Here is a 23,200-nt window from a genome sequence, read left to right as displayed (position 1 = left end):
CGCACCGCCCGCCACCGGAGTAGAGTTCATCCATACTATCTGGAGCCACTGCGTTCATCCGCAGTGCGTTTCCAGAGATCTTTTTTTCCACGTACCATGCGCCTTTGGAATGAGCTCCCCTCCACGGTGTTTCCCGAGCGCTATGACATATCCTTCTTCAAACGAGGCTTGTGGAGAGTACTTAACGGCAGGCAGCGGCTTGGCTCTGCCCCTGGCATTGCTGAAATCTATGGGCGACGGTAACCACTCACCATCAGGTGGGCCGTATGCTCGTCTGCCTACAAGGGTAATAAAACGTGAAAATAGAATACGACTCGTCTGTAACTATACTGAGACCTCAGCACTTGTATCTCGAGGTGGTTTTTTATTTTATTTTTTCCTACCTAAGCTGATAGCCTTGAGAGGCTATGTCAGCGTAACCCTAACTTATGGGTAGTGGGTGTGAACTTATATCTCATTTACGTTGTAGATGTCTATGGGCTCCAGTAACCACTTAACAACCGGGTGGGCTGTGAGCTCATCCACCTATCGAAGCAATAAAATAAAAATATTTTACGCTATTTAATTATGTTGCTAGTTATTTTTATATATGCCATGACAGTCTAAAGCTTGTGAGTTTAACTGTTAGTCAGTAATTTCTGGAATATATTGATGATACTTATAATCCAGAACGAATTGCGAAACCTTATTTATGACTTCGGGATTCCTAAGATCTTTTCGAGTAATAAATGATGCATTAAATGTAACATTCTCGATGAATGACTGAATTATTATTTGGTAATCATAAATAAGGAGTGATGCGACAATTTTCATCGTTGTTATTTTATACTTTTTGAAATTATTTCTCAGAATGACCAAGTAATAAATTTGCTTACGCCGTCAATAATTGAGATGTTAATATATTCGAGATAGTCTTTGCCGTCTTTTATTACGTTTGAAGTAAGCCGCGGGATCAGGTTTATGTAACAAATACATAAATGTACAAAGGCATATATGTTTATTTTTGAAAATAAAATTTCAACGGTTTCTTATCTGTACTTACTATATGTAGTTTTCTTTCAATTTACTGGTTGGTGGTAGGACGTCTTGTGAGTCTGCACGGGTAGGTATCACCGCCCTGCCGTGAAGCAGTTATGCGTTTCGATTTGAAGAATGGGGCAGCCGTTGTACTGTAAAAGCTGAGACTTAGAACTCACGCCTCAAGGTGGGTGGCGGCATTTATGTTGTAGATGTCTATGGACTCCGTTAACCACAAATCCGGTTACCATCCATAGAAGCAATAAAAAAGTAGTAATTTCGAACCAAGCGCGAGTGATTTTTATTATTAGAGTGTGGCTGTTTCTCTGGGCAAAAAAGGTTCTCTTTGTGTCTTAAAGTCTAATGGAAATTTGTAAAACGCTATAGAGTTGTATGTGAGAGCAGATTAGGAAGACAATATTACATAATTCTGACTTGTTTAGAAAATAGCTCATTGTGGTTATCAAGAAGAGTAATAATCATAAAGCAAAAGATTATAAATTTTTAATATAGGTAGGTAATTAACTTTGTCCAAAAGTAATATTTTACTAATAATACATCAAGGATAACATGAAGAATGTTAATGAAAGCGTTTTAAGGAAAAACGCAATAAAACCAAATCGATTAATCGGCAACTGCGTTGAACACGATTGTCTTGGAAATGTCGTACGTTGTGCGAACGAATGCATCAGATTCCGGTAACGGAATTTTAATTCACAATTTGTCTCCCAATTTCTTGACTTTGCTCGGAACGCGAACGGTAATGGGAAGGCATGCGGTGTAACAGTCGCACGATCTTTTCGGAACTGTGCTCTTGAAAATAATTCGAAATGAAAACATTTTTAAATTTATTATTATCTATTATGTTGGAATTTTGAAATCAAATGATTTATTATTTAATGCTAATAATTAAACAACACTTTTTTTTTATTGCTTAGATGTGTGGACGAGCTCAAGCTCACCTGGTGTCAAGTGGTTACTGGAACATCTACAACGTAAATGCGCCACACACCTTGAAATATAAGTTCTAAGGCCTCAGTATAGTTACAACGGCTGCCCCACCCTTTAAACCGAAACGCATTACTGCTTCACGGCAGAAATAGGCGGGGCGGTGGTACCTACCCGTGCGGACTCACAAGAGGTCCTATCATCAGTAACAACTACCTTGTTAAGTAAAACAAATTTACCTTTCACCTACCTTCCGAACATACCATTAGATTGGCAATTTCTCACTAAACCGTATTAGCTACCAACGCTGTATGTAGGTTTAGAGGGCCAACGTAATTCAGTAACGCGCCTCAAAGTCCTGTTAGGGCATCGGACGACCGTATGATGCAGTTTTAATGACATGATCCGGATACCACAGACTCGATTAACCTGGCTACTGGCAGTTTCCTATCTTCACGACTTCTCGTATGATATTGAGTGAGAAAGGCTGTAACATTAACGACGTCATATAAGAAACTAGCTTCACGATGTAATTACGATATTTTAAAGTCGGCATCAATATTTTTAGTTACTGAGCTTTTCAGTTTATTCGCCATTACTTTCGTACGTAGAGTATTATCATATGTATTGCTTATTTGTTTTTTAACAAATCTAGTTTTTTTATCGCCCAAAATGACTACTTTTATGTGTACAAAAAAAAAGCATACACATATAAAACGAGTTAAAATCATTAAATTTTCTTGGAGTAAAAACAAATACAGAGCTACTAAACATATTAAATACTCTTCTTTAATACTGTTTACAAAAACAGAACTACATTATAGGAAATACTTGTAGATGAGCGTAACGTTAGCACGCACGGGTAAGTACCGCTATACCTAATACTGCCGCTAATCCGTCATGTGTTCGGGCTTCAAAGGTAAGATTGCCTTTAGCTATCATAGAGTACAATTGAGACTTAAATTTAAGTTTCGCGGTGGGTGGCGGTACTCACCTTGTGGTATCTATGGGCTCTTCTAACCACTCAACAGTAGGTGGGCGTGAGGTCGTATACAATGCAGCAATGAAGAAAGATAAATATAGGTAAAATATGTTTTGATGATTCCTTGTAAGTTATCAATCATGTTACGCCAGGAATAGAGCAGATACAGCACCAACGAACGCAATATTGATAAGATTATCACGGGTTTTTACATTCGATGTCTGATTCGGACTGTCCATATATACTTTTTGGCCCCGTATGTATGTGTGCTTCTTACATTATATGTTACAAATTTATAATTTGCGTAATCACTGGTGGTAGGACCTCTTGTGAGTCCGCACGGGTAGGTACCACCGCCCTGCCTATTTCTGCCGTGAAGCAGTAATGCGTTTCGATTTGAAGAGTGGGGCAGCCGTTGTAACTATACTTGAGACGTTAGAACTTATATCTCAAGGTGGGTGGTGCATTTACGTTGTAGATGTCTATGGGCTCCAGGAACCACTTAACACCAGGTGGACTGGGAGCTCGTCCACTCATCTAAGCAATAAAAAAAATACTATTTCAGAAATTTCTAGATGGTTTTCTAGATGGTAGATTTCTAGATATTGAATGTACAACGTTTTTAACGCGCCTTTACTAGCTTAAACTGTATCTTCATATGTAACGGAGTACTTAACTTAATCTTCACTAACTTCCAGACTTCCAACTATAATTGGATTTCTCCATTTGATCAACACGATACAAAACGTAATTATTTTAATTTTGTTGTTGGCTTGTTGTTAAACGTATTTTACGTCCTTTTTTTAATTTTTAAACCATACATTATTATTCGATAGTCGTCGCCTTAGCACATACATTTCGAATTTCGCGTTACGTCAAAATTACCTGAAGAATCGAAACCATGGGGAATGTGAACGAGATCATGAACGTGTTACAGATACTGTCTCGATTCTATTGGTGTATTCTTTTAAAGCAAACACCGTAAATATGTTAAATTTGTATAATTGTATGAATGGACGCGTGTCGTAAAACCTCAGAGAAGTTTACACATTGCGTGGGATGGCCCTTATGCTGTTTTTATGTGTACTATAACAAAAAAATTAGTACCGTATCACCCGTTTTTTTTACTTCTCCAGTAGCCGAATAAAGAAATACACGGCTATTAAATAGAATGACACGTTTATACGTGTAATATTTCAAGATTCTACTTTATAGTTGGTAGATTTACTATTCCCGTAGGTTAATTTATTTCAGTTTGCATCGTGATTTGCATATTATTATTACACTATTTCAAATAAATAATAAAGGTATGGGAAATGCTTCAACATGGGAAATAAAAGACAACTTTTATTGAGTGCTTCCTAAAATCTTAAATTACATTAATTGTCTTGGGATACATATTTATTTATAAGTTTCATATATTTTAGTTATGTCATAGTAAAACCAAACTAATAATAGTTTTATAGGAAATGACAAAGAAAATGTTTTTGTACCGAGGTGGTGTACTGATGGTCAGATGTCAATGCTGCAGTTGTTTTGCTGCAAGTCATCAGTTTATTAAAATTTACGTAGAGTATATCTACCGACTTAGAGAGGGTGTGATTTAGCTCGACTTGCGTAATATTTACAACCTTATCTTGTGAATTTGGTAAACGCGATCCAGGCTTTTGATGGATTGCTGTTATTCTACTATGGCTACCGCTAGTAAAATGCGCTACATCTTTAGATCTCTTTTCATTAGCGTTATTGATACAGACTTAAAAATTAAACAAGTAATCAGTAATCACGTTCATTAACTTATTATATATACCAAAAAGTCGAAATATCTGAAAGATGCTACAAAAATATGCACGATGTTCACACACAATTTATATGAACAAATTATTAATATAATTTACGGGTAAATCGTAAGCTGTATGAAAATGAGCGTGTTAACGAGGCAGAAACGAGTGAGACTAGCATGACCTCGGGATCAAGCGCGTGCCTCGAGCAATAACTGACAAATGTAGGCGACAAACACGATCTAGCACGGGCCTTGAAATTCTAAATTGGACATTGGGATTTTTTTATTTATTTATTGCTTATATGGTTGGACGAGCTCACAGCCCACCTGGTGTTAAGGGGTTACTGGAGCCCATAGACATCCACAACGTAAATGCGCCACCCATCTTGAGATCTAAGTTCTAAGGTCTCAGGTATAGTTACAACGGCTGCCCCACCCTTCAAACCGAAACGCATTACTGCTTCACGGCAGAAATAGGCAGGGTGGTGGTACCCACCCGCGCGGACTCACAAGAGGTCCTACCACCAGTAAAAATCCATCCATCCATATCCACTTCAAGAAACTGTAATGCACCATTTTTAGAGGTTAATGATTTTTGGTTTCGCTCATTAATTAATTTATCAAAGCTTCTAAACTAATAGTATATTGGTTGCGCTAATTTCCCACAAAATAGTTTTCGCTTTCATTTCGTAATTATCTAAAGCGTAACCTCAACGTAATTGATTCCTGTTTCATTTTCGGTATGCTAGAAAAGTATTTTTACTTTTTCGACTTTCAGTTTTGTAGTTTTTTTTTTCTGGCTAAAGATCTCGAAACGTGACGTTATCAACGCGACGACAGCAATCGAAGTTTTTGCTCTTATCAAGAAACGGTTATTGACGGTCTCGCTTAAAAACACGCCCGTAAAGTTTACTGTTAAAATCAGCTAATACCTAAATCATAACGAATTGTGAAGTGTTGATCGTTCACGGATTTTACCAAACAAACGTAATACTGGTTTGCGCTTATTGCCTTGCATTAAACACGGTCAGCTGTAATTGCTCCCTCGAACGAATCGTTTATCATATAAGAAGATTGAAATCGCCCCGAGCTAGGATTTATCGTATTCTAATTTAAGCTTTGTTACATAAACATGTTATGCGGATTTAACGTATGCTTAGAGTTATAAATTATACGACTGTTAACGAGTCACATTCATGGACAAATGTGCACGAAATTCACTTTACAAATTAAGAAAACTGGTTTTGTTACGTTTGGCCTTATACCATCCGGCAAATATTGAAATTGTGATTGTCGTTCAGCTTGTTTAAACGATTGCTGTATTAATTAGTAGATAGTCATTGGTATGCAATCAGCTTCAGAATTATAATAATCTATTTTAGATGCGATGAATTCGTTTTTAATTTGTTCTGTTGCTGGCTGTTGCTCATTAATAGTACTATAAATTAGTCGACATTTTGAATCTGACGTGTAGACAAAAATAAAAATAATTTTCATTAAGTCTGCATTAAACATACGCGTTGTTGTAGGGACGATGAGGTGAGGCGATGAAACCCAAGGCAGCGTACAATAAATCAACCGGGTAAGACTGTATTTCTTTCGTAATCAGCTCATATCGGTTCTCGCGGTTGCGGCCGCCTAATTATTGTCGACTTTACGATCGACCTAACGAGTTTTCACTTGGAGCCAATCACGATTTTACGGCGGAGCCTGACCACATATTTTGAGATTCTTAATCGTTATTATTAAAAATTATATATAACCGTATGTTTTCAAAATAGTCTTGGTGTAGTTTACCGCCAAGCTTAAGGGATTTTTTTTCTGCAAATTAGTGCAAGTTATGTTAGATGTTTAAATCGTCATGACATAAGCCTGTACGTATCTGTATGTGTAGAAATAATCCAGTTACGTGAATCAATAAAAGCAACGGAGACAGGTGCTGGTGGTGGCGATGACGCGATAACATTAAGCATCGCGATCGAATATTTAAATTTTAGTGTTCGTTTAGTGGTTGAAATTCGAACAAAATCACTGGCAACTCACGAATTATATTCATTTTATCACATTTTCCCTTATGTTTTATTGTTGATTTTTTTTCTTGTAAATTTGAGGAAAATTAAGGCGAAGATATAGTCTATATAAATAGTGTCTAATCAGAAATAAGCAGTTGATGTATGTATGGACTGTTTTTGTCTTTAGTTTCATTATATGTATATATGTAATTGTAAATTAAAATACTGATCAAGTATTTACACAACATAAATCATCACATATTGGTGCCCAATGTTACACAGACATAAATTAGAGAATCTAATTATTCGTAATTACAGCATCTTGTTACCATAAACAGTTATTTTACGTGATCAAGCAATTAAGTATGTTAAATAAATTTCGATCATGTATAGTCTATTTGCATATTACAAACGTAACATTGACCAAATCTCATCAGTTTGTCTCTACAACGTATCGACTATTCCCTTATTTACGATCGTATCTCTTTAGTATGTGGGTTATTCTTGTTCCACGTCGGCGACTCAATGTTTAGGAATCTGACTGTCTTATCTAAGATATTAACATATTGATTATGCTTCCCGTATTGATGTGCGACATACGCTAGTGTGCTACGTCCGTTGGACCCCTTCGAGTCTCGAACTAGTTTGTACTGAATAGTGTTGCGCCTAACAAGTTCCATAAAAATAAGTTACAACACCGTAAATACACCTTTACGATAGGTCGTATCCATTAGATGCACGCTCCATATGGTATACTCGATTCCTGGACTTTATTATAAATTATAAGCTCGTGAAATGCTCTGACTAGGAAATTGCCTTCTACGGAATTTAAAATTAATAAAGGTTATATCGCAACGGATTTTGCTGAGTTTTGTATGTAAATTTAGGTGCATATTTCTTGTTATTTGTTTGTAATTGATAATGTGATATGTGGATAAAATAAATTACAGTTTATTGTAGCAGAACTTTAACGATCATATTCTCTCCAGCCCTTGTAATCCGTGAGTAGAATTTGTATTCTTACCCTTTTTTTAATACTTCTTAGAATCTCTCGAATTTCTCCCCCTACTTAAGTTCTACCTTAAATATTCGATGATACAAAATTATATTTATTATAAACATGTACGTGTGAGTACTACTGTCATATATTGGATTTCAATGTGATATCGGTAAGTGGATCGCGGTGTTCACGTTGCTGTGGACCACGGACAACGGTATTCGCCTAAAATGCGTTGAGCTGTGCGATTTTCTATACGTACTTCATTAAAATAAATAAGAATCAAAACACCACTCTTGATTCTGTAAAAAAAAATCCGTGTCAAGAAAACGAATGAAACGTATTAGCCAAGTACTTACTTAGCATCACTAGTGATCGTTTGAGACTCGCATCAACTTGATCAAGTTATCTTGGAATCTTAACACGAAAGCAGATCCGAGGTTGATAAATTCCCGTGGATACTAAACGCAGAGGTGTCTCGGGTATTAGGAGCGTAAGCAATTTGTCAACTTCGATGTATACCACACTAATAACGGTATATTATTAAAAAAAACATTTCCGAATTCTTGTGAATCGTATATTGCTAGAGGCGGTCGATATTTTAACGGTCGATAGTAATGGCACCAAAAGAAACGATTCATTAGAATTTTATAACGTAAAAATGAATTATTAGTTAATTTACTTTGCTTTGAAATATTACTTTATTGTGATATCAGAACAGTTTACATAAGCAAACGAGATGCGGTTAGATAAGTATTTCGGTAATTGAAATTTATTTCTTGCGTTTCTTGCTTTCGGATCTAGTTATGTAGTCTGGATAATATGTATTTTTGAAATCATTGTGTTTGTTTACCTTATTAGGTTTTATACCACAGTACCAGTTCCTGGTAATGTAATATAAGGCAGGAATCATATTTGTTCTTGTTATCACACCCATTTGATACTTATCCTTGCTCACATTCATCTCAATTACTCGACACGAGGAAAACGTTTAAATATACTTCTCTTTTATTTGTTTGACGGGGCTCATTATTTTCTGCCGGCAAATTTCTTGGTGTCGGGCTTTTAACAATTTATGAAGCGATCAGTGTTTATTTCTGAAACAATTATTTATTTTGTATCGAACGCAGCGTTAGTAATTGTTTTGGTGGTTGTTTAATATTCATTGATCTCGTCTCACGATTTGTTAACGTCGGTGAGTGTAGGCGCCAAGACAGAGAGTGGTCAAATTAAGAGGCACCTTTGGTTGGGCCTCGTTGCGTGCAGTCCCGCGATGTTGTAGTCGCGTCGCGTCGGTTAGCTGAGACTGAGATCCGGTTTGACACTCCCTGGAGCTTCATGAGGTGTGAATGTGCGGCCCGATGCACTTGTTACGACTCGCATACTGTGACAATTTCAAGCAAGTTACTTCATAATAGGTGGCTTCTAGAACCGCGCACGCTAAGTGAATAACTTGTCTCGTCCAGTTTCTCCGATGCGTTGAAACATGATTAGCAAATTCCATATATGAATTACAGAGAGGATGAATAGAATTTTGAAAAGTTCACCTATGATTATTTTATTATAAATAATTTACCAGTTATTTTGTATTTAGTTATGCTTGATTCGGATGGTCTCAATGTTGGTAGCTGTCAAAGATTGTCGTGAACCTGAACATGAAGGCTACCGGCGTGAAATTTATAATTTCGTTAGATTCGGTTTGATTTGGTTTGTAAACGTGTTGCACATGAACAATTCGTATCAGAATAGTTGCTTGCTGTGAATAATAGTTTGATTAAAGTATGCATTAGATTGAAGTTACATTCATTTGGTTTTCTCGTTTTGAAATTTTACGCCTTCAGAAATATTTTGAATAAATTAATCGTTCAACTGGAACGAAACGTAAATGGATACGAAATTCAGCCATCGGAATTACAATTGTTGTATTCGTATGAGCGGAAACTTTTTGTACTGTAGTGGAAAGAATTCGAATTAATTTAAATTACTTTAGACAAATGCACAAAAGTATAGCCGGGAGGAGGCGGGACTAATTAAAAGTTCTCTGCTCTGTACTAATAATTCGTTTGACTGTCAAAGTTTTCCGTCGTTAATTTTAATTAAAGAAAACGCGGAGCCGAGTTTGTAACAATATTAAAGCATTGAAATTGGTGATCCGCTAAACTTCGACATTCTGTTCGCGGATGACCGTCCATTCGTTTTAATTAACCCTTCCGTGGCCCTCGTCTGCCTCCCCGCTATTAGGAAAGTCGGATTTTTTCGTGAAACCAAGCAATTCGAGTGATAAATCAATTTGTAAACGACCCTCTCTAATAAACTGAGGACGTTTTATCATTTAATAAAACTTGTGCAATAAGCAAAACTATTGTAGGAATATCTAGCTACTTTGCTGAACTGCTCACAAGATAACGATTGATAAGAAAATAGTACGTGTTGCTAAATATTTAGATATTTAAATGAATGGTTGTATTTATATATTTCTTATACATTTTCTATTAAATTCACGGAGTACATTCTATTTTACTCTGGTATGCTTCGCTGTTTTTTGTTTTTTATTGCTTAGATGGGTAGACGAGACGAGCTCACAGCCCACCTGGTGTTAAGTGGTTACTGGAGCCCATAGACATCTACAACGTAAATGTGCCACCCACCTTGAGTTATACCTTGAGATACCACCTTGAGATATGAGTTCTAAGGTCTCAGTATAGTTACAACGGCTACCCCACCCTTCAAACCGAAACGCATTACTGCTTCACGGCAGAAATAGGCGGGGTGGTGGTACCTACCCGTGCGGACTCACAAGAGATCCTACCACCAGTAATGCTTCACGGCAGAAAGAGGCGGGGTGGTGGTTGGTACCTACCCGTGCGGACTCACAAGAGGTCCTACTACTAGTAAATTTGCTGTGATTTGCCGATATGTTAAGTTGACATGCGCGTTGTGTATCGCGTATCCCAATAGGCAGGGTGACGGTCACCCTGCTTATTTCTAAAGCGAAGTACTCAAGCCTTTTGATTTGGAAGTTGGGACTGCCGTTATACAATTCAATTGAGACTTCGATCTTTTGTCTCAAGATTTTGGCGGCATTCACCTTGTGATATCTTCGGGCTCCAGCCTACGGGCTCCTCTTAAAAAAGTTGCAAATTCATAAAAAAAAACCGATACATTTTCCCGCAACTTTTCAAAATACCATTGAAGTTGTCAATACGAAATGTCCAGTTTGTGCACGCTCCCATATCACAGACATGATCACATTTACAGTAAATCGATATTGCAAAGAATTGACTGTAATCGTAATCGATCACACGAAATGGTGTGTTATTGAGTACGGTAGCCATTCCATCCGAGTCATCGTGTTCATTTCGCATCGTTTCGTCGCGTCACTACCATGTATCCTAGTCACAATTTGCACGTACCACCCTTCTGTCCGCGTATTAATCTTGGCCGTTTTCTTCGCGTCTTTGATTAAGGCCGGCCGTGATGTATTTCTTGCGCGCTAAAGCTAATGGAAAAGCATACGTCAAGTGTCCACGTTATTGGCTTGCGAATTGGCTTAATGGTGCCGATGCTTGAATCCCAGTAAATTTCGTCACCCTTATACGTCTAATATTTTCTCAGAGATATTGAGACGTATGCCTTGTAAGCTAACAGTGAATCATCGCACCTGATATGTTTACTGGGATAATAAAATTTTCGGAAGGATGTTTTTTATTGCTGTCGATATGCAAACGAGCTCACAGTTCACCTGGTGCTAACTGATTTCGGGGGCTCATAAATTACTATAACGTGAGTGCTATCACCCAGCTTGAGTCTTGAGGTCGAAGTCCCATTTATATTTTAATACCATCTGTCCTACCGTTCATATCGGAACGCATTACTACAGTTATCAGCATGATGATGATACATACTTTCGATGGCTCACAATTAATAATCCCAAATAATAATAAAAAAACTATACAACACGTGGTAAGATTATTGATTCATCTAATATATTATCGACTTATTATATATATTATATATATATATTATATCGACACTATTGAATGACGGGTTCTTACTATGATTTTCAAATTTCACGAGTTCCCTATATTTTGCCGATGTTGCAAGCATTATAGTCGCGCGTAGACAAAATACTGCGGGTAGGATCATTCTAAAGTGTAAAAATCGTGGTAAGAATCCGTTAAGCAACAGATGTATTAAAAAATTTATATAGATTCATAATTTAACGATTAAGATCAGTCAAAGCTAAACAAAAGTTATTAAACATTTACTACTATAAATTTCAAATGTAAAACTATTAAGTGACTCGATTGACCAGCGAACCAGCGGCTGCCAAAAGCACAGCAGTACTTGAAACCTTTGCACGTTGAGATAAAGATGGATATCGGGGCATGATTAATAGTCGTATATCGTTTTGTTAACTAGCTAACGGTCTAGAAGTCTTCTTTTTGGTCAATACATCAATGAGACGTCACTTTTTGTAACTCCGGCCGGCGTCCGGAGCCGGTCCACGGTTTGGCGTGTACGTACTTTCATGTCAGTGTATAATCTTAACGTGTGTCATAGTTCACTATTTTAACAACAATTTATCACGTGTCTACATCGTCGGGCGTCTTTTTTTTTTGTTCGATACAAATAATGTTAGTAATGTAACATGCCTCGACGTCATGTTGTACCGAAGATGATTGTATGAAATTAATTACGTGACAAATGGTTATTCGATTTGATTTTGTTTGAAATATTACGGAGTTATTTATTTTAATTCGAACATAGAATCAACTACCTACGTTAAAAAAATTGTGATGTGTTTGTGTGTTGGTAATATTAAATAAATTAGGTACTTTATTTTTTTATAGTTCACTATAGTTTATAAAAAATATGATCCTGATTGATATTATGGCTTAATCGTTGCAAAACTTAGTGTATATTTCTGCGTTTCGGTTTGAAGGGTGGGGCAGCCGTTGTAACTATATTGAGACCTTAGAACTTATATCTCAAGGTGAGTGGCGCATTTACGTTGTAGATGTATATGGGCTCCAGTAACCACTTAACACCAGGTGGGCTGTGAGTTCGTCCAGCCATTTAAGCAATAAAAGAAGACAGAGAAATCCAGGGTTGAATACTGATTTAAAATTACGTGGTAAATTTGGAATTTAATATGCCTAAAATAAAATAACATTTTCTGTTACATCGCACCACAAATAAACCTTATATCGATATGCATTAAAGTTTAAAATATGAAGTAATACACAATCGTAATGTTGTACGTTCGCGCTCAGTTCCATATGAGCGGTGATATAGTCGGGGAGCGACCGCAGCTCTCATTATATCGAATGAATCGCCATAGTGCGTAATGGTAGTACAACGTGCCAGGCAAATTATACGCCGGCCACTGTCACTGTGATAAATAAATCAACCGATCGAATCCATTCATTTCAAACTTAAAACGAAGTATGTAGTTCGCTCAACGCTATTCGAGCTCAGCTTTATTCTTTTCGAAAATGTTTCAATCAGTGAGATGATTCTAAAACAACTAACGGCCCGCTCCGGCTCCGCTCGGGTCTTTAACAAAAACTTCAACGATATTTTTCATTGTTTTTTTTTTTAAATAAAAGAACACTTATTGCGGCATAACTATAATAGTTAGACATATACTGTCGCGACACTTTTTGTAAATAATAATTTGTTCTATAAAGTCGTAGTACATTATTTCATTCTATTATCTATAGTTTTCGCAGGGCACGCGATGTAAAGAATATTTTAGGAATTTTTTTTGCAGCTTGGGTTACATTATTGGAGTTTTAGTAAGGGTCCCTAATTTTTTTCAAAAAGATTATAGCCTATATCATTCGGGAATAGTGTAGCTTTCAAACAGTGAAATAATTTTTCAAATCGGTTCAGTAGTTACGGAGCCTATTTCAATAGAAACAAACAAACAAATCTTTCCTCTTTATAATATTAGTATAGAAAAGTAATATAGTATCTCTATTGTGCTTTGTAAAAGTACGTATTCCATTTCAAATCCCAATGGTGGATCCATTATATTATTTGAAACTTTTCCTTTATTAGTCCCCGAAATGAGACTTCTCTACTACTTATAGTCATTTCGAGTTTAGATAATATTAAGTTCGCGTGTTTCAAAGCTAAAGGCTGTTGTTTTCGAAACTGTTGTTGCTTTTATAGCTTTTGGAAATCGCACGGCCTCGCGAAAACGCTTAAAGCTTCTAAAGTCTCTTCCGTTTCTTTCGTTAGTTTTATAGCCATGACCACAAAAACTTGTGAGTGACAATAGTTTCCTACGCGTATATGTATACAAAATATGAGTGGCTGCTTCCGTGGGTGGAATGGGCATATCGATTTTCACAAGTTTGTATTTAATAGTAGTTATTTAGTGTTCAGAAATATTCGAACATGCGATTTGGGGAGGATAGGGTTGAATCAATGAACAGAAAAAAGTTATTGATTAAGGTTTACTGCTACAAAAATACGATTTCTTTTTCTTTGCTGACATGATCTTATCAATCAATATTTTTATCCATCAGAGCGAGGAACGGATCGTTGGGAATCGCAATTAACTCGCTCAAAACACTGGCTGCTAACAATATTTGTTGATAAATGGAAAGATAAGTCGGATATTTTACGCCGGCGATGCTACAAATTGATACGGGCCGTACACTCGACTATTTTATTGTTGGCATCACCGATGTGTGCGTGTATTAAAACCTCTATCTAACACGTTTGTATAGATGCAGTATCACGGCGCGCACCGATCGTAAATGTCATCTGAAAATTTATATTCATTACGATTAGATAGCGGACCGCAATGACCAGTCTATTGTTGGACCTCAGTACCACCTGATCGATGTATGATATTGCCTTTTTATAGTTGACGTACCGGCCTCGTCTTCTACGTATTTATAGATTTACGAGAAGACGTAGCACCGAAACAGTAGGGTGTGTGTTTTCGATCGCGGGCACACATTAAACCTTTTATGACAAGTTAATTTATATGCCGCCCACAATGGGCTCCCTCGTGCTTCATGTAAGTATAACGTTACATGTTCAAAATAAATTATTACGTTTTTCGGTTGTAACTCAGTTTTCTTACGATAACTATATAAATTAAAACAGTAAAATAAATAGATTCATTAATACATTATAAAAGTTGATTTCGTGTGCTTTTAAAGAAAGACGTTTATTGTTTGTTTGGTTAGTAAATTAGTTCATTTCGTCATTCGTAACGTGTTAAGATACAATCTAAATCGGCTTAGTGTATATAAATATACAGGCACGAACAAAGTAAAGTTTTAAAATTGTTATGATATTGTCGTTTATTGTTAATATTTACGAGGCTTGTAAAGCGATAAAATCGTTATTCGATCAGTCTCAGTGATCAAGAAGGCAAATGCGCGGCCGCGTACGCGCAATAATTTGCGACCCGGCTCAGTATCACCGATTTACGAGGATCCATTTCCTATTTTACGAGCTATGTCACTTGTCCGTTTTCATCATATCTTTTGAAACTTCAACCTTTACGATTCCGAACAGGAGTGTGTTGAGTAATTCACAACGTTTTTTTTCGGGCGATTTCTTTAGGCTCCGTTAAGCGTGTGCGTGCATGTTGTGACTTTAATAAACAAATGGGTAATTTAAAAAATCTGATTTATACAAGGCGGTCGGAAACTTCTCGACAGTCGAAACTTTATATTTCAATCTTTACGATTCTGGACAGGAGTGTGTTAGGTAATTCACAACGTTTCTTTCGGGCGATTTCTTTTGGCTCCGTTATGTATGTGTATGTTGTGATTTTAGTAAACAAATGGGTAATTAAAAAAATCGGATTTAAACAAGGTTGTTCAGAAACTTGCGTACTGCCGATCATGACATATGGCGCTGAAACATGGACATTGACCGTAGGTCTGGTCCGTAAGTTCAAAGTCGCTCAGCGTGCTATGGAAAGGGGTATGCTCGGAGTTTCTTTGATGGATCGAGTCAGAAATGGTGAAATCCGTCAAAGAACCAAAGTAACCGACATAGCCCTAAAGATTAGCAAGCTGAAGTGGCAATGGGCCGGACATACGTGTCGCAGAACCGATGGCCGATGGAGCAGACGTGTTCTGGACTGGAGACCGCGTACCGGTAAGCACAGCGTTGGGCGTCCCCCTGCCCGTTGGACCAATGACTTGCGGCGATATGCTGGGAGAGATTGGATGCGGAAGGCGGAGGATCGTTCATTGTGGTGGACTATGGGAGAGGCCTACATCCAGCAGTGGAGAGATACAGGCTGATGATGTTCAGAAACTTCTCGACAGTCGAAGCGTTGTGATTATGCTATCGCAAACACAAACGACCATGAACAAGCTATGTTACGTTTTTAGGGTCTGCTAAAAGAGATTTCATTTTGTAAAGACAGCTTGTACCTTAGTGCATCTATTCTTTTTATACCCGAGCTTTTATTCATGTTTTTTGTATAAATCAATTTAAATTAATATTTAATTAATATAAACATTGTTCATTTGCTTGGCATTATTTAATATTTATAAATGACTTTAACCATGTACATCGTTTGTTTTTTAATTTCGTTACATGATAATCAATGCATAGTAATAGTCAACATTTAATAAAATTATTCTCAAAAGATATATTTTGCATATCTACAGTGAGATAATCTTAACTCCGTGCAGACAATGTTTATTCCCAAATGCAAATCATTAATGTCACAATTATTAATATCGTTAAGTTAATTCATTGCGCAGCTATGCTCAAATAATACGGTTGTGTTATCATATTTAATGCGCGGTGTTGTTATATAAAGAGAGAGAGAGAATACACTTTATTGCACACCAAAACACAATTTACATAAAAAAAACAGTCAAAAAGCAGATACCTTTGTACAATAGGCTTGTTAATTAAAAAATTATCGAGTGTGATTTTAAATTCTGTGGAATCATATCCTGTGTTTCTTTTCGAGGATTGTTCCCTCACACCTGATGTAACAGAGCATTTTAATAATAATATTTAATCGTCACATATGTAGTAAAACTTGGGTATCACTAAATTATATGTTAAAGAGAGTTTTCCATGTCTGGCTATTACTTGTTAGTTGTTGTTTATAAAGTGCATCGCACATTTGCGGAAAGCTAGCTTCGGTGCGGTTTCACGATGAATAATCACATACAAAACAGACTCGCACAATGGCCAATGCGAATGTTTAAATGCCCTATTAAATCTTACGGGCTGCGTAGGTTTCTGCTGGATTCAATTACGCTTTGTGCTCGATGAAAGGCGCCGGAGTTGAACGCGTAAACTGAGCCCCGAGCCGAGAGGAACACATCCCGACACCTCGTACTCAATGAGCCCCGTCACAAAAGGTGCAAACGAAATAAGAACACGAGAGACGTAAAGCACGTATCGCGCCGAGGGCAGATTGAATAAATGCCAAATTAAATAAGAGCAAATAAACCATACTATTAATGAGTAAACGCGGGCTGGGCGGGTGGGGTGACCAGGATGGACAGAGCTCGGAATGAAATACATACGGGGGAGCTTTAAAGTCACATCAATCACAGACAAAATGACAGAAAATCGCCTTAGATGGTATGGCCATATCATGAGACGGGACGAAGACCATCTAGTGAAAATCGCATTAAGCTTGCCAGAACAAAAGAAAGGTAGAGGCCGCCCGCCATCGACCTGGTGGTCAAACATCGAAAGAGACCTTAATAAAGCCCAATTGCCAAAACCGACAACCCAGGACAGATCAGCCTGGCGCCCTAGAGTGAGGAGACCCGACCCCAGATAACGGGAACAGGGACGGATAGTAGTAGTAGTATTAATGAGTAAACGCGGCCCGGATAATTAGAATAGAGTGACGTCATTGATAAAAGCCGGGTTCGCTCACGACCTTTGGCTCCTGTTGCAGTTCCCCAGAGTGATCGCGACCAAGTACATTCGAACTTTAAATTATTTGATTACGGCCGGGATTACTAACTTGATCGTCATCGCGCGTCCTCCGAAAGGGTTCACTAATTTGATAAGCTTGGATTTTTGATCTTCTAATGCTAATTCTAATTTTTTTATTCAAATAAAAAATAATTGATTTATCTTTTCATTATTGCATCCAAAGGAGCCTTAGGTTTTACTGCAGACATTTGTAATTGTTTAAATTTTTTTTTACAGATTATTTAATTTGAAATCAATAATATTTTAATTATTATTATTCGATATGAACAAAATGTAAAATATTTTAGTAAACATGAGATATAAATACGTTTTATTTATTCAAACTTTCACACAGAGCTAGAAATAAAAGTATTAACACATCACAATCTTATCACATAATTACACTCCGTAGTGTACCCAATGGGCGTATTAAAATTATCGACACTTGCTCCCCGAGCTTTCGTGGCAACATAAACAGAACGTTTTCTATTCGGGAACCAATTATCATTTACATATCATAGACGAGGCACCGACAGTCGTGCCACGAAACTGAGGTCAATATATTTACACATTCACCATTTTATCTAGAACCAACGATTCGATGGTATCCAGCACATTTATTCCCGACGACGAGATGTTCACACGTGTGCCAGAGGTCATCTCAAGCTGGCTTTATAGAGGCATACGTAGAGCGTGTAAGTACCAAAATAAGACGGCTAACCAAATCGCTTTTGTTAAGATTTTATCTCACCATTAAATACTTCTAACCATTATAGAATATCGGGCGTCTCGTTTAAACCTGCGGCAACCAATTATGTGTGTGTTACCATTTACGATATTTGGGATGGATGCCCTATAAAACTTTTGTTTGTTCTCTTTGTTGAAATATCTTGTTTTGAGTTTATTTTTTTAATCGAAATCCGTGCGTTCCGGTTCTAAGAATAGCCGTTATTTTAATGCAATTCAGACTTGGACGTCTCGTAGTGGGCGGTGCCTTTCATATTGTGGTGTATACGGACGCATTCATGCAACTAAGCTCAGCCCTTACACTAAAACACTCTTGGTCATGAATGAATTGTTTCACGCAAGAACAAAAGCTATACTGAAAAAAATGAACTTCGTTTCGACTGATTACCCAACCCATAGTCTCTACGGAAATTTCAAAACATACATAACAGATCAGAGATCACATGTCCAAATATAATAACAATACAACAATAAAACAGCGACGCCTATAAATTGAAACTGAAAAGAAAAAAAAACATTTAAATAGTTTCCGAAAGAGACTTCACAGCAAACATGTTTTACGTATTTCGGAAACTCTTGTTTACGGACAATGTCATTAAACGAATATCTTTTGTAATCCGAGTCAATGGGAATCTTAATGGGTCGGGATTGTTCGAGTGTTTATTACGATTCACGCGCGTACCGGAGTAGTATGTATCGATGCGTAATTAAACGTTCTCCACTCGGGCCGCTTACGGTCAAACAAAGCCGTCTCAATGGTTAATGAAACGTCTAATAACGGTCGTGTTATGCATGAGCTTCGTAACGGAACGCATTTTGAGATCGTACTGTTTAATTTTATTCAAGCACTCAGCTTTAATTAAGTTTTTGTTTTTCGCCTTGAACAAAGAAAATTAAAATTTCAGAGATAAAAAAACAAAACCTCATTCTTGGAATGCTAGAGTTTTGCTGCTAAATTAAAATTTATTAGACAGTATAAGTTAGTACGTAATTAAAAATAAATTTATCAATACTATTGACGGAAAATATATAATATCTTGAACCGAAACAATTCACTAGTTTTTGTATTCATCAACATTCACAAAACAATAGGAGATCAAAGGCAGATTATAAATAAAGATTGATAAAATCTCGAACTCTCAATTTCTCAAACATTGTGTAAAACAAATTGTTCAAAAACTATCTCGCCATGTCCGAGTTAAGATTCCGCTAATTTTAGAAAGCTTACACAAAACAAATAGCTACGTTGAAATAATAACAGCATGTGAATATAATTGAAATAAAGATTTTGATAATCAAATTAATCTCTTGCGGGCAACTTAATTAACATTGTTGATCGCAACACTGTGTAATTTGCGTCAAATTGTATCGCGTTCAATGAAGATAACCGGTGAGTCACAACGGTGCGCATTATACAAAGCACGTGATATTGTTTGGTCTCGTTATAGCTGTACTAAATAACAGGTTGGATCTCATAAGGCTTAACAAGAGACGATTAGTACGAACATTCATAGTTGGGTGCTTAAATCGTGTCGGACACAATGCGATGAAAGTGAGTTTTGACAGTTTTCGTAAGCGTAATTTGAAACAATTTTTACGACGAAACCATTTCCGTGACCACGTGAACTGTAAACTATTCAGAACATCAAAAATAATATAAATAATTGAAGGTAGTATTAATTATATCTACGTCCTGCGAAAACCGAACAAAATACTATGTATGTGTATTATTATATAAATATCATTTAGGTGTCCGTTTTTTGATAGGGTTCTATTAAACTATAAGTGAAAACAAATACTAAAAAAGCTTTGTGCTAGATAAGTTTACCGGGAAGTATTTATGCAAGATATCGATGCAAAATCACATATATCGATGGTTTATTGCGTTTCTGTTGTATTAGGAAATTAGTAACATTTACGTAATACCCAAGTTTTCTTGATAATTCGATAATTTTTATTTAATTTTACATTGTTTAATTTAATTTTACATTGTTTTTCACTGGTTTAGATTCCGATGTCAAAATATTATTAAGGAATCATTTCTCTAAATAAAGGAATAATATAAATAATATTCTCTCGTTCCAACTCTCGTATCTGGACTATGAATACGGTACAATTTTTTATCTCGTTGAACTCTTTCGTACGACCGAGCGCGGGCGTCTTTCGCTTCCCAAATCTCTCCGCCTCTTATGTGATTCGAGTTCAAACATCGGAGCTGTTATATCGGAACATTTACACATAACTGGTGTATTAAAATGAGACAAATTTATAGCCGCTCCACGATTACGTTTTCGATAAACGTGCAGACCGGTGATTATGATATCTCTCGGTTCAATCGTACGATCGATACAGAGACGCGTTCCGTTTTACACTAAACCAGTACTAATAAAAAGAAACTAGTCGCGGGCGGGTCGTATCCGACAGTTTACGTTGGAAAATCAACAAGGTGCTAGAGCTGCACTGAGAGTCGTAAGTCGGAACCGCGGTGCGTTATCTCTCCAATCAGACTCGAACAATGCGTCGAATGTTTCAATATGACTCGGACAGCATTTTTAACGTTTCATCGGAGCTGTAACAATCGTAAAATAAATTCTCTACGCCTTCTCACAGCCCTGATTAATGTTGTACACAGTGCCGCGTCGCGTTTTTATTTTTTTCCGCCTTTGTGTTATTTCTCTACTTTAATTTATGATGCTCGCGAGTGTAGACGCGGTACTTTGGTCGTTCCGATTTCTGTATGATGGCATAAATATTCGTAAAAAAGCAAAGACGAATATAAATCGTTTTAGTGAATTTATTTTCGTTTTTAATGAAATAAAATATTGAATTCGGCATAACTCGTACCTTTAAGGCAATTCATATTAATAAATGCGGTATGAGTAATGAAAGTCAGTTAGTTCTTCCTGACCGCACCATCTTACTCGTTCCTGTTTGTGGCCTCCGGGTATATTACCCTGACTTGATGTACCGAGCTAAAGAACCGCCTGAGTCACGTTGTAATGCGGATTCTGTAGTTTGAAATTTTTATCCTGGAATTTGCTAGTTTTTAGTAAGCGCAAAGCAAAAATCATTTTGTAAAGTAAAATATTTAGCATTCAACAGATATTAAATGAAGTACTTTAAAATAACTTTATCCCTATAATAACTAAACACACAGTGTGCGGTTTTTGGCAATTTCTTCCTGTGGCTCGATTCTGATATTAGCATTGCCGATGTCTATGGACCGCATTAACCCTATCATGTGAAGAGACAAGTTGTAAAAAAACAAAAAAAAACGCATTTATATTGACATTAACTTAAACCTTGCCAATAATTCAAAAAAGTTTTAATGGCACTAAAAATATAATCGAGGTTTGTCCTTACAAAGTTAGCTCTTTGAATGCGATAAAAGCAATCGAAATATGGCGCGCTATCCTTTTGTTCGCGCCTTCCAGTTGTTTCACACCTACTTAAGGGCGAAGGCTCGTTACCTTAGATTGAAGGCTCGCGGTCGAAGGCCTCGCATCCACGCCGATCCTGCTGTATATGCACATAAAAAATATTCCCGTGGCGATGCTCACTCGCTTGTCGGTGTGAACACGAAACCTTATTCGCCTCAGGAATTTGATGCAGCTATAAATTTGACGGGTGGATTATGGACAAAGCGATCGTTATATTCTATTTCACTAACGATAGCGTTCGTTAGTGAAATTTCGTACATTATGGTCATTACATTATTATTTGTATTGCTGTTATATGGCACTCGGTATATAGTGAGTGGATATAAACAATGCTAGGGGCATAACCATGCTGTGATCTAACGCTGAGGACTCTTCAAACCATGGACAGCTAACACCGATAAGAGAAGTTCATTTCAGTGTTAGATTAACTCGTGGCAAAATAGATCTCCAGAAATACTTTTTAGATGAGCACAATTGGCCCAGTAGTGTAGTAGGCGTCGCTGTGATAAAAGCATATGCAGAAATCGTTTCAAAAAACTCCACAGAGCATTGGATATGAAAATGTGAAGCTGACGTATACTGATTGTATCGTTTCAAATCTAAAGAGTTATTTTAGTGTTTCGCCGTACATTTCTGACTTCTAATTACCATTCATATTGTATACCTATTTTTAAAAGCGTGGGATTTTCGTTAATGTCTGCTATACATTCACGCAAATTACTGCTTGAGTCATTGTTATCCAAATTATATAGACGTATGTCGTTGTATCGTAGCGTTAATGAGTATATGTCATTACTATTTCCTAGTTGGCTTATTCATTTTAAGTTAAGATTAAAGATACGTCTAAAATAAAATCAATAATAAGAAATGTAAGATGTAGTAATATTGATTGTTTAGTTTTAATAGCTCTCTATTCATATCGTATTTATGCCTGAAGACTTTGAATTTCGAATATACTTAGTATAATTAGTTATTTACATTTGAAACAACAACAAGGCAACAATTTGTGCATTTACGTAAAATGAAAATAGTTATGCAATGCTAATAAAGGATGTTATTTGGTCTATGCTCTTATCGGATTTAACGCTTGAATATGTGCACTTAAAACTTATTTTGTGACTATTTTATGCTGTCGCATGTAGATTAGCGTTCACTAGATAGAAAGTGGTTATGGACACTGACATTATGTAGACCAGAACAATGAGTAAAGAGAACACAACCGCACTGACTATTATTAGATTATGAGCGAAATTCCTGCTTAACTAAAACTATAGCATTCTTAAATGAAAATACAAACATACCCTAAAACTTTTCGGTATGATTAAGTTCTCTCAT

General features: G+C 36.7%; 1 protein-coding gene and 1 long non-coding RNA gene across 2 annotated transcripts in view; one reads left to right on the top strand and one right to left on the bottom strand.

The window, feature by feature from the left end:
- Su(var)3-3 (lysine-specific histone demethylase Su(var)3-3) overlaps window positions 1-23,200 on the top strand; it is a 344,797-nt gene that overhangs the window by 118,097 nt on the left and 203,500 nt on the right.
- Window positions 16,824-17,526, bottom strand: LOC149500131 (uncharacterized). The gene is made up of 2 exons (XR_016325192.1): window positions 17,487-17,526; window positions 16,824-17,454 (listed from the first exon to the last, which is right to left on the bottom strand). It is a non-coding gene; the product is annotated as an uncharacterized LOC149500131 (long non-coding RNA).

Source organism: Bombyx mandarina, chromosome 23 (assembly GCF_030267445.1).
Source record: "Bombyx mandarina strain Sakado chromosome 23, ASM3026744v2".
Classification (NCBI taxonomy): domain Eukaryota; kingdom Metazoa; phylum Arthropoda; class Insecta; order Lepidoptera; family Bombycidae; genus Bombyx; species Bombyx mandarina.
The sequence above is the reverse complement of the archived record's forward strand: the minus strand, read 5'-3'. Positions and strand labels throughout refer to the sequence as shown.